The sequence below is a fragment of the Zingiber officinale genome, chromosome 8B, assembly GCF_018446385.1.
Source record: "Zingiber officinale cultivar Zhangliang chromosome 8B, Zo_v1.1, whole genome shotgun sequence".
Taxonomy (NCBI): Eukaryota; Viridiplantae; Streptophyta; class Magnoliopsida; order Zingiberales; family Zingiberaceae; genus Zingiber; species Zingiber officinale.
Window position 1 is genome coordinate 44,930,824 of NC_056001.1, and position 13,729 is coordinate 44,944,552.

Here is a 13,729-nt window from a genome sequence, read left to right on the forward strand (position 1 = left end):
GGTGAGGAAATCCCAACAGGTCGCGGTTGATCGGATGTTGGGCAAGAGGACCCTAGATTTAGATCAAGCGAATTAGGGTTGGGCAATTGATTGGTTAATCAATTGGTCCAATCGATTAGGGTGACTTTTCTCGCAAGAACAGAAGGTAGCAGAATCGATTGGGCAATTGATTCTGACCATGTTAATCAATTGAGGCAATCGATTAAGAGTTATTTTTATTGCGAGAGAGGGAATCAATTGAGTTAATCGATTAAGACTTCCTAATTGATTAGGCTAATTGATCAAGGTCTTTCGTAAGAGAACAGAGAATTTAAGAATTGATTGGGTAATCGATTAAAGCTCTTAAAATTGATTGGGATAGCTCACCAATCTATTAAGGTTCAAAAAAAGAGACGTTATGCAAGTTGAACAGGCAAATCCTATGTGGCAATCAATTAGGAGTGAGCTTAATCGATTGTGAGGTATCGAAGAACCCTAAAAAATATTTTTGTGGAATTTTTCAAAGTCATATCTCTCAAATACTCTCTATCAATTCTTGAGTCTTTGAAAGTTGTTACTATACTTTCTAACGATCAAGAGAGACATCTATAAGCTACAAGAGATCAAGATGTTTATTATATTGTGTATTTATTTTCTTGTTGTGAGCTTGTATAAGGTTTTTTCACCTCCGGATTATTTCCGAGAATGAGTGTTTTACATAGTAGAGTGTGGGTACTTTATAGATTTTTGGATCAGTCATCTCTTGAGATGAATACCAAGTAAATCTGAGTGATTAGTGATTGTTTCGAGTTTTTTTGCTATAATATATATATATCGAAGTGGGTTTTGGTAAATTGCTTAAAGTTATAACAATTTGAAAGTTGAAAGGACGCCAAACATGGGACACCAATAATTAACTTCTTTATTTAATTCCCAAGCAAAATCAATACTTTATCAATTAAATTTAATTTGAAAGAGACAAATTAAGTAGTAGGTTTTGGAAAGAATACAAGGATCAAAATGAAAATGGAAATGTTGTAGATGTCGATTAACTCAGGCTTTTTTATTTTTTAAATATAAACCAAATGTCTTGCTCGACAAATCTTAGAAAATAGATGACATTTTTTCTTAATTTACTTGAGTAAATTTGAAACATAATTTATGCACACTTTGTCATTAAACTTTAAAATATTCATCTCATTTAAGAGGTCATAGTCATTGGATGCTCATGCCATGGGCTTCTCCCATTGCTCATAGTTTGTGTAAAGGCCGCTAGGCTATGCACAACTTGTCGATGAGTCTATATTTTGTGATGACACTAACTTTACCAACTCATGGAGAAGCTCGGGGTAAAGCCGAAAGGAGGTCTCAAAAACAGAATAGAATAAAGAGAATATTTTCTTATGTTTTTACTATAGACCAATAATTTATTTATACAAGCTCTGTAATAATAGTAACGGAAAAAAATATATGTTGTTCAATCATTATATTGTAGCACCAAATATTAATTTTATGGTAAAATTTTTGTTAATTGTAATTCATTGTGATTAATGTCGTTATCCTTTCAAATTCAATGGGATATTGAGTTTGATTATCAATGTACTAACATATCTAATCTTGCATGAGTACAAGAGATGAGCAATGTATTTAAAATTAAACCAAAAACAAATTAAATCGAATCCATTGATTTTTTCAACAAAAATTAAACAAATCAAGCTGATAAAATATCAATTAATTCGGTTAAAAACTAAATTAACCGAACAGTAATGTTGATTTTTGTGAATTCTAACACAGTTGATAACATATATTTATTCGATTGAACTGAATTAGGAGTTTTAAAATTAAACTAAACTAAATTATTTGAAATAATGGATGTTTTTAAAAAAATAAATTTCTAAAATGATTTAATTAAAATTTTAAATTCATTATATTCAATCAATTAATTCAATGTACAGTGAAAATTGAATATTTAAATTTAATAAAATAATTATTTTATCCTAAATTTTAGATTTTAAATGAGGATTCTAATATGGATGAGCGACTGAAATTACACCATCTATTCTAACTAAAGAAGCAACTTTAAAATGTGAAAGTGTTTAATATTAAGAAGACTCAAGAATTATCCAAATCTCAAATATATAATATCTAATGAAGTAGGTGGGGTAGAGAGCAAATTTTTGAGTTAGAGTATAATACAGAATGGTAAATTTTTTAATAACATCCATGTTAATAAGGAAAAAAATCTTAAAACCAACATTGCAATACAGAATGGTAAATTTTTGAACTAGAGAACTTTTGAATATATAATTAGGTGGATAGACAATGAACCTATACATGACAAACTTAGGGAAGACCATATATGAATTTTCAAACTAACAAACATGTATTAAAATTATAGACGAATGAACTAGATGGTTACTCTATCAAAGAAAGTTTTCTTGAGATGATTGTGAAGAAAGGCATTAAAACATCAAATACAATTATAATGGCATATAGCTAATAGTTATAATTTTGAGAACGGGACAAAATTCGACATTAAAATCGATATTTAATTGTTAATTAAATTCTTTGGCAACCAATAAAGTTTTTTTTTTTTTTTTTTTGGCGTTTAAGGAGCCATCAACTTAATTCTTTAGGTGAAAAACTCATTTCGAATTCAAAATCTCATTTGATGCCAATGTAGTTGGTTGGTAATAAAAAAAATGCCACCTCTCTATTAAGGTGAAGTTGATGAGACTGTCCCAAGGATCATGGTATCGCGATAGGACATTCAGATTATCACCCAGATATTCAAGGTTCGAATCCCAGCTACGGTATATTTGTAGGAATTTTTTCTCCAAATAGGGGTGTAATCAAAGAATGCTAGGCTTATGGGCTAGCCGTCGCATACGCTTCTCAATTTACCCTGGTGGTCGGTGGGAAACTTCCGTGGGATCGGGCCGATCACCCCAATGAAATTAACTGGGATTATCATTTTTTTGAAGTCGATGAGACTAATATAATAATCAAGAGAAATTTGTCGAACACGACACGTTGAACAACGATAACTATGATAGCTGAACAACGGTAACTATGATACACTATAAAAAAATCTATGAATTAATTAAGGATGAAATTTAGGGATAAATATTTTTCATCTTAAATCAGTAACAAATTTAGCGATAAAAAAAATTGTTCGTTCCAAATTTACAACTAAATATTTTCATCGCAAATTAGCAACAAATAAATTATATCGTAAAATTCATTGCTAATTCTGGGATGAAAATTCATTTTCGTTCCAAATTCTGCCACAAATAAAATATTTGTTGTCATTTTTGTTGTTGGTGCAATATCCCCTGGGTTAGGTCAACCAGATTAACTAAGTTTGAGTTCACTCAAGCTTGAATCTTGATGTTTGGGTTTCGATATTTGACAATATGTGGAGATTGCATGTGCAATCGTCCGATTGGGGAGATTATTGATGTCATTCGCCTCTGGTCAAGGGATGAACAGTTTGATGTGAAAAAGAGTTAAGTAGGTCAAAGTTGATCGGATACATGATTGGGAAAGTCCTAAATGGAGGTTAGGCAAGTGGAAGTCCTGGTGCGTGAAGTCAGGCAGTTGGAAATCCTAGTGAGTGAAGTCAGGTGAAAGACCTAGTGAGTGAAGTCAGACAGATGGAAAGTCCTGATAAGTGAAGCTAGGCAGATGGAAAATTCTAGTGAGTGAAGCTAGGTAGATGGAGAGACTTGCTGAGTGAAGCTAGGCACGTTGAAATCCAGGCGGGTCAAGGTTGACTGGACACCTAGTGTTGGGAAGTCCAAGTAGGTCAGAGGAGTGATCGGATACTTGGCACAAAGAAATTCAGATAGGTCAAGAGTAACCGAACATCTGGTGGAAAGAAGTCCAAGTGGGTCATGGAGGACCGGACACTTGGCATGAGACGGTAAGTCCAAGTGGGTCAAGGTTGACCGGACACTTGGCACAAGGAAAAAAGTCTAAGTAGGTTAAAGGATTGACCGGACACTTGGTGAAGAAGTTCCAGCAGGTCAAGGTTGATCGGATGCTAGGCACGAGGAGTCCCAACAGGTCATGGTTGACCAAATGTTGGGTTTGGGAGCCCTAGACTTGACTCAGGCAAGCTAGGGTTGGTCAATTTGATCAAGTAATCAAATTGGACCAAGCCCAATCGATCAGCTGATCGATTGGGCACAGTGATGCGATAAACAATAGCCTAATCGACTAGTTAATCGATTGGGAAACGATGTCGCGAGCACAGAAGGGTCCTCAATCGATCAGTCGATCAATTGGGTATCGTCAATCGATCGAGCAATCGATTGGGGGCTGAATTTCTCGTGTGGGTGCGAGAAAGCTGAATCGATCAGTCGATCAATTCAGGCTTTTCCAGCGAGAGCACAGAGGCGCTCTGAATCAATCAACCGACCGATTCAAGCCTCCCCAATCGATTGGGTTATGACCATTGCGCAGGAAGTGAGCGATGGACGGCTGCGATTGCGTGGATGTGACATGGCAATCGATTGGGAGTAAGCCAAATCGGTTGGGAGCCCTAGAAGCACAGAGTATAAAGCCGTGGCGAGCTTTCTTCTTCTGAGCTCTCTCAACACAACGCTTACACGATTTCTCCTTACTACTGTTCGTCGGACTTTGAGTGTGGAAGACAAGTGTTGTTGCACTTTTCAGCCAGTCCAGAGGCATCTTCATCAACAAGAGATCAAGCAAGAAAAGGTTTTTGCTTTGTACACTTTTGTATTTACTTATTGTTTAGAGTTGTATCTTGTTGTGTGAGTTTGTATGAGGTTTCTTCACCTTTGGTATTCACTGAGAAGGAGTATTTTGCATAGTGGAGAGTGTGTCGTATGTAGATCCTTGGATTAGTCACCTCTCCTTGAGGTGGATACCAAGTAAATCCTTCGTGTTAGCGTTGTAAGTGTGTTTCATGTTTCATTCCACTACATATCATCATCACAAAATAAGACAACGAGTATAACGAGCTATTCACCCCCTCCTCTTAGTACAAATGGACCCTAACAAGTGGTATCAGAGCCAAGTCGCTCTTCACCAGAATCATCGCCAGAAAGGGCAACGAGCTAGAGGGAGAAAAAGTTGAAGCAAGTTCAGCAAAGTCAAAGACTTCATCAAAGGCTCAACTGCAAATGGAATTCTAAGATGGACTTGGATACGACACAAGGGTGCCTCCACCATTCACATCAATGAATTTTAATTCTTGGAAATCAAGGATCAAAAATTTTCTTATGATAGACATAGAGCAATGGTTTGCTCTAATGGAAGGTTTCCAAGCTTCAAAAAATAACGAAGGTAAAATTCTCAAGAAAAGCAAGTGGAGCCAAGAGCAAATCCAAAGATGTGAGATCAATGATAAGGTGACCAAGCTATTGGTCAATCTATTGCCTAGCAATATCTTGAAGCAAGTGGGAGAATTTGAAGATGCCAAGGAGCTATGGAGCAAATTGACTAAAATCCATGAGGTTCCCTCCACTGCACCAAACCAAGAGAAATCCAAAGAGGATAACTCATTGGAGCAAGACCAAGAGAAAGAGGACTCCAAAGTTGAGAGATGCTCAACTCAAGAAGAGGAAGTCCAAGAAGCTTCATCCTCAACGAAGTACAACAAAAAAGGCAAAGAGAGAGCATACTCTTTGTTCAATGGGCAAGAGGATGAAGATGAAGAAGCCTCCACCTCTAGGACTAAGGGAGAGCATCATTCACTGACATCGGAGCAAGAAGAGGCTTACACCTCCTGGTCAAATAAAGAAGAAGAAGATGATACCACCTCCACAAATCAAGAAAAATCAAATGGAGGATCATGTGTCACCCCTACAAGCAAAGAAAGTATAACTATTTCAATTTATAAAAATAAAAGTCACATTATTTGCTTTGAGTGTAAGGAACATGGGCACTATAAGAGCAAGTGTCTTAAATTGGTTAAGAAAAAGGGTCAAGTGGCGTCCAAGGCTAAGGAGAAGCTCAAGGAGACCGCTCCCATGACAAAGAAGAGCAAGGAACACATTGTATACTTCTCTTGCAATCAAAGAGGACATTACTGAAGTCAATGTCCTAAGGGGAAGAAATCGACCAACGTCAAAAGAGGAAGCCCAAGTCAAGGAGGAGCTTCTGAAATGAAACTCAAGGTATCATTTGTTGAACCAATTCCTTTGACACATGATAAAAGCATGCTAGGTCTAGTTTATATCACTTTAATGCTATTTATCATGAAAATAGAAGACACGATAGAATTAAAGAAAAATATGTGGCTTATCATGCTGAAATCACTCAATTTAAGCCTAGAAAAATATATAACAAATTAGGCAATAACTCTAAGGATTTTAGATATAGACCTAAAAATATAAATGCTCAAAGGAATCAAGAAAAATCAAAATATAAGGATTTAAGGTTGGAAATCCAAGCTTTGAGAGCAAGGCTTGAAAAATTAAAAAAGACCCTAAAAAGAATGGAGAATTTCTTTAAGGGGCAAAATAAGCATAACCAAGGCTTAGGAACACAAAATCCATAAATGATCGTAGAGGTTTGGGATACAAACGTAAGGCTAAGATGGAACCAACCCTAGGTCAAGGGGTCAAGTCAAAGATACAAGGAAAGTTATCCCTAGAAGTATTTTTGCCAAGACCAATGTGACTAAGACTTCTAAGAAGTCAAAGAAAGTCACTAAGAAGGTCACAAGGGAAACTATCCCTAGAGTTGACCAAGAGAAAGTGACCAAGGCTTCTAAGAAGCCTAGAAAGGTCATTAGGAAGGTAGCTAGGAAAGTTATCGCTAGTGAGTACCTAGAGCATCCAAGGAGTATCAATAGATTTTGGGTTCCGAGGAGCATATTCTTTACACCCTAGATGGGTTTAGAGAGTGTCAACTTTAAATGGGTAGGGTGGTTAACCCAATCTTGATAAAGTTGACACTTGGAAGTATTTTCAAGGTTTTTGTTAACCTTTGAAAACAAAAAAGATTAATTGATTACTTTTTGGAATAGTAAAATGTGCCAAAATTTGAGGAATTGTACTTAATTTAAATTGGCACAACTAAGGAAAGGCAAAAGAAATGTCAAGTTGACAGTTTGACATTTTCTTAAGAAAATGAGGGCAATCTAGGATTAATTTTAATTTAGCTAAGAATTAAGGATACTTAGATAGATTATCTAGGTATATCTTATTTATGCTAATTGCCATGATTGTTTGTCCATCATATGTCATGACATCATATTTTGCATTCATGCTTATTATGAAAAATACAACAAAAATACCATGTCATGTCATACATACATCATGTAACAATAGTATGTTTTCTTTTAAAAAAATACTTATTTTGATGTATGTCATAAAATCATCATGCATTATTTTAATTTTCTTGTAATTAAGGACAATGACATTTACTAGAAAGTAGCATCCTAGGTGGATGATCATATTGTAAAATGCCTAGATAGATATGCATGATCCCTAGTTTAGGGTAAAATGAAAATCTGCATCTCACAAAGACTATAAGTTACCTTGTATATGTTTTAGTATATATTAGATACAAGTGAAATGTTAGGATGATGAACAAGACTCAAGATGTTGATTTAGTACATCTATTTGAGTTTTAATTTCATCAAAACACATAGTTATGTGTACTCCAATCATTGGAAAAGCTAATGTACAAGTCATATTCATTGAGCTCAAAGAATATGGTTGGAAATTAATTTTAAAAATTATTTTAAATATACTTTGGAAAACCTTGGTGAAGGCTGTCTTTTGATAGTAATCTTCATTGAAAAGTTAGACACGAACTAAAATAAAACATTGAAGTTTTCAAGTTTGTGTCAATCTTTGAAAATAAGGTGTATTTTCTTATAAAACTATTTTTCCATAATAGTATATGCCTTAAATAATGTCTACAAGAAGTTTCATGATTTTTGGAATTTTATATAATTTTTAGGGCATTTCTGAATTTCAGCTGAAATTGGATTTCAGAAATTTAGAAACCCAATCGATTGGGAAGCCTCAATCGATCGGTCGATAGATTGGGAAGCCTCAATCGATCGGTCGATCGATTGAGAAAGAGTTTCTCGTGAGCAGAGACTCGCAGAATCAATCAGCCGATCGATTCAATTTTGCTAGATTGATCAGTTGATCGATTCAAGTAGTTTTTTCGCGAACAGAAGCTCGCGGAATAGATCAGTGGATCCATTGAAATGGCGTCAATCGATTGAGCCCCAGCCCCAATCGATTGAAAAGGCTGATTTTGGCTGGGAAAGTCTTATTTCAGCACTTTAAGCTATTTTTAGTCTCATTAATCATTCCTAACCCCTTGGAATATATTTATATACATTTAAATGTAATATTCTTGTTGAAACAATAACGGTTTGATTAAAAATAGACTAAATTGGAGTTTAGCTTGAGGTTTGCATTCAAATATTGATACTTGAACCTCAAAACTTCAAGTTTTTGGTTTCTTAAAGATTTAAGGATTTCAAGTCATTGTTGGTGCAATGACAGAAGTTTGGAGCATGTCTTTAGGGGGAGTTACTCTTTAAGGACGTGAAAATTAATCTTTCAAACACTATAAAAGGTGGTTAACCTTCGTTAGAGTTAATGCTCAAGGATGAGCATTGGATACAATGAAGGGTATGAGACCTTCATTGTTGGAATGATGAATGCTCTAGGATGGGCATTGTGAAGTGGTTAATACTCAAGGTTGAGCATTGGATATAATGAAGAGTATGGGACCTTCATTGTGGTGTTGTGAATAACATATGAGTAACTCTTCAGGAGGAGAGTTTTTTATGCGTGTCAAAGGGGGAGAATGTAAGGTTTAAGTTAGGCTTTCATTACCTAAAGAGGGAGTTTGCCCTCTAGGAAAGGGGGAGAATGAAGGAAACCCTCATTCATGCTTTGGCATGAAAAGAAGTTGAGGCTATGGGATTAGCATAACTTAAAGGTATTGTTAAATATCAAAAAATGGGAGATTGTTGGTGCAATATCCCCTGGGTCAGATTGACCAGGTTAACTAAGCTTGAGTCTTGATGTTTGGGTTTCGATGTTTGATAATATGTGGAGATTACAGGTGCAATCGTCCAATTGAGGAGATTGTTGATGTAATTCCCCTCTGGTCAAGGGATGACCAGTTTAATGTGAAGAAGAGTCAAGTAGGTCAAAGTTGACCGGATACTTGACTGGGAAAGTCCTAACTTGAGGTTAGGCAAGTGGAAGTCCTGGTGAGTGAAGACAGGTAGTTGGAAATCCTGGTGAGTGAAGCCAGGTGAAAAACTTAGTGAGTGGAGTTAGGTAGGTGAAAGTCCTAGTGAGTGAAACCAGGTAAATGGAAAATCTTAGTGAGTGAAGCTAGGTGAAAGTCCTGGTGAGTGAAGCCGGGCAGATGGAATCCTGGTGAGTGAAGCCAGGCAGATGAAAAGTCCTAGTGAGTAAAGTTAGGCAGATGAAAAGACCTGCTGAGTGGAGCCAGACACATGAAATCCAGGCGAGTCAAGGTTGATCGGACATCTAGTGTTTGGAAGTCCAAGTAGGTCAGAGGAGTGACCGGATATTTGGCACAAGAAAATTCAGATGGGTCAAGAGTGACCGGATATCTGGTGGAAGGAAGTTCAAGTGGTTTATGGAGGACCGGACACTTGGCACGAGACGGTAAGTCCAAGTGGGTCAAGGTTGACCGAACAGTTGGCATGAGGACAAAAGTCTAAGTGGGTCAAAGGATTGACCGGATACTTGGTGAAGAAGTCTCAGTAGGTCAAGGTTGACCAAATGCTAGGCACGAGGAGTCCCAACAAGTCACAGTTGACCGTATGTTGGGTTTGGGAGCCCTAGACTTGACTTGGGCAAGCTAGGATTAGTCAATTTGATCAAGTGATCAAATTGGACCAAGCCCAATCGATCAGCTGATCGATTGGGCACAGTGCTGTGACAAACAACAACCCAATAAATTAGTTGATCAATTAGGAAGTGATGTCGCGAGCACAAAAGGGTCCCCAATCGATCAACCGATCGATTGGGCACCGCCTATCGATCGGGCAATCGATTAGGGGTTGGATTTCTCGCGCAAACATGAGAAAGTTGAATAGATCGGTCGATCTATTCAGGCTTTTCAGTGAAAGCACAAAGGTGCTCTGAATCGATCGACCGATCAATTCAAGCCTCCCCAATCGATTGGTCAATCGATTAGGATATGACCGTTACGAAGGAAGCGAGCGATGGACGGTTACAATTGTGTAGATGTGACATGACAATTGATTGGGAGTAAGCACAATCGATTGGGAGCCCTAGAAGCGCAGAGTATAAAGTCGTGGCGAGCTTTCTTCTTCAGAGCTCTCTCGACACAGCGCTTACACGATTTCTCCTTACTATTGTTCGTCGGACTTCGAGTGTGGAAGACAAGTGCTGTTGCACTTTCCAGCCAGTCCAGAGTCATCTTCATCAACAAGAGATCAAGCAAGAAGAGGTTTTTGCTTTGTACACGTTTGAATTTACTTATTGCTTAGAGTTGTATCTTGCTGTGTGAGTTTGTACGAGGTTTCTCCATCTCCGATAGTCATTGAGGAGTATTTTGCATAGTAGAGAGAGTGTCGTGTATGAATCCTTAGATTAATCAACTCTTCTTGAGATGAATACCAAGTAAATCCTTCATATTAGTATTGTAAGTATGTTTCATGTTTCATTACGCTGCATATCATCATCACGAAGCAAGACAATGAGCGCGACGAGCTATTTACCCTCACCCTCCTTCTAACTGTAAATCAATCCTAACATTTATAATAAAAATAAGATTTGTTGTAAATTCTATGACGAAATAATAATTTGTTACATATTCTATAATGAATTAATAATGTCACATAAGGTTAATATTTTAAGGAAGTAAAATTTGACATGAATCTAGAATTATGAATGAATTCTAGATTCATCCTCAATGTAATAGATGCAGTCAAATATTTCAGAAAATGTGGTTGAGAGCCTGATTATAAAATTTTTTTAAGGGACGTTTGGTAACTAAACTATTGTATATTTACAATTATATTATTTTATGAAATTCTTTGGTTGTAATATATAACCATAATGCTATCACATAATATAGTATATTTTTCTAAGATGAATATGTATTTATGATGATTTCTAATCTTTTAAAATATGTTAAAAATTGTCAATCGGTGTAATAAGACAAATAGGAGAAGAGGTCGTAAAAGATGAATATGTTCGTCTTTGATGTTCCCGTCAATCTATTTCAGATCAATATGGAGAAGGTAAATCACGGACGACTACTAATCTTTGAAATAATGACTAACACATAAGGAAGACATTTATCTCGACTTTATCGAGATTTAAACCTCAAACTTCAGGATAATAATATTTCATTTGCTAATCACTATATCGTCTCGAGGGAGAGGTTATAGTAATAGTAACCATCAGTCTCATCTTAGAGGGATTGTTCACAAAAAGGTTAAAGCTAGAAAATTAGTAGCTCTAATACTGTATTAAATTTAACATATATATATATATATATATATATATATATATATATATATTATTTTTATTATAAATAATAATCCTACTAATTCGATCAGCCTTAAGCGCATATATATATATATATATATATATATATATATATATATATATATATATATATATATATATATATATATTATTTTTATTATAAATAATAATCCTACTAATTCGATCAGCCTTAAGCATATAAAGTTTTACCAACAAATAAAATGACATGCCTAAGGAGCAATGGCCATTGGCCTTTGTGTCCACGGGGCATGGCTGGCCATTGACTAAGAAGATGAATAACACCCTCTCACATATGACTTTTATATAAACGACCCAATACCTTCAACTGTCATAGACGCTGAATCCGAGTTACTTTCTTTGATCAAATTAATTAAGTTTACTTCAAGTCACGAAGACGGAATCAGTACAATCATACACGGATTCCACAATTTCATTAATTGCGAGTCGACCAGAACATCGAATGGACCAGTGGTCGATATTGACGCGTTTACTACGGAAGAATCTCTAGTCATCAGGACTACTCCAGATTGCCTCGTTGATCTACGCGCTGTTGTCCAGACCAAATTAAACTAGGAGAAGATTTTGCTTCAAGTTTCATGAAATGAAATATATACAAAGATGTTTAATTTGAGTAATTAAGCACATGACAAGGTTGATCGATCGTTGCATCCGCTTGCTAGCTCATTTAATTTGGTTTCGCCGTACGTGATCAGCTAATTCGAGAGTATGCCGTCCATGGCGTTCTGGTCGTCGCCGGCGCCGAGCATGGCAAGTAACAGAGCCACGTCTTTCTTCTTCATCACTATCTTTACTCGCATCGTCACTTCCTCCGCTTTCTTCTTCTCCTCGCCGCACACCGCCTCTTCGGCAAAGCGGACCTTTTTCTTCGCCTTGTTTTTGTCCGTCACGCAATTAGGTGTTCGAGCAGCCGGCGGCAGTGATTGTCTCTTCTCAAGCGTTGTGTCCTCGTTTAGTGGAGACACAGCACGCGGAGGTGGAGGTGATCTGCTCTCGCTCTTGCTCTTACTCCTGCTCCTGATCCTGCCTGATGACTCGTGAGTGAAGCAATTCCCCATAAAGCAATTAATGCGGTGAGCTTTCTCGTGGGGTGCCTGTCTGCCTGAGATCGAGTGAAGCTGTGGCGGAGGGAGGAGGGGCTTTATATAATAGTTTAGAGTGAGTAGCGAAGTAGTAGTGTGATGGAATGAATAAGGTTGAAGCTGAAGCTTGAATGGGATGGAGGTGTCGTACGTCATGCTCGGCAACGGAGAATGGTTCAACGAGAGGGAAAGGGAAGCCCTTGGAGTCACGACACTTCGTTTTCAGGGCAGACTTTGACGCGGTCTCGAGGCGACGAGTGACGGCCAAAATCAGTGGTAAAATTACAGATGGGTGACATCGGCATAACGTCGCCCGTCGTCATGCCACTTGATTCCTGCACAAACGGTTAGACAATCTTGATATCGGATATAGTAGGAAATTTTACTTAATTTCAATTTATTTGTTGAGTGATTTGAACGGATAATCTCAAGTTACAGGTAAGTTTCTAGTTCGGGCCGAGCTCTCTGAGTGCTTTCGAATCCATTCGAGTGGAAATCGCTATGATGCGCGTCCACCAAGTTGACTGAGTAGTACAGTCGTCCGACTACCATATCGGCTGAGTAGTAGAGTCGCCCCACCACTAAGTCGATCGAGTACGTAGTAGAGTCGTCTGACTACTAAATCAACCGAGTAGCAAAGTCACCCGACAACCAAGTCACCTAAATAGTAGAGTCGCCCGAGTATCTCAACTGTCGAATATTGTCCGAGTATCAAGTGCCAGGGCATGAAGTTTAGGTGCTCAGGGAAGTAATCCTAAGTAGTTTTTTTTTTTCGAGTGCTTGAAAATAGAGAAACCGAGGTTTACCTTCCACGCAGTTTTCTTCAAATAGTTTCGCCCCATTTAATGGTGCTTAGAGGTCACGACGGACGTCTATTTCTCAGAATACAATAGCGGACCATGATCACCACCAAACACGGGTTGATCGTGGCGAACAAAGAAAATCCTGATTGTTATCATATGTAGCCTGTCAATCAAAAAAAATATGGCGGAGAGAAGTTGGGGAAATAAAGATGGAGGAATCTACTTATGTGTTTTTTTAGTATTCTTTTGTTCAGGATCATAATTTCCTTCTATAGGAGCGCCTACCATTGACAGTGTTAAATAACCGAGTAAAGGTCAT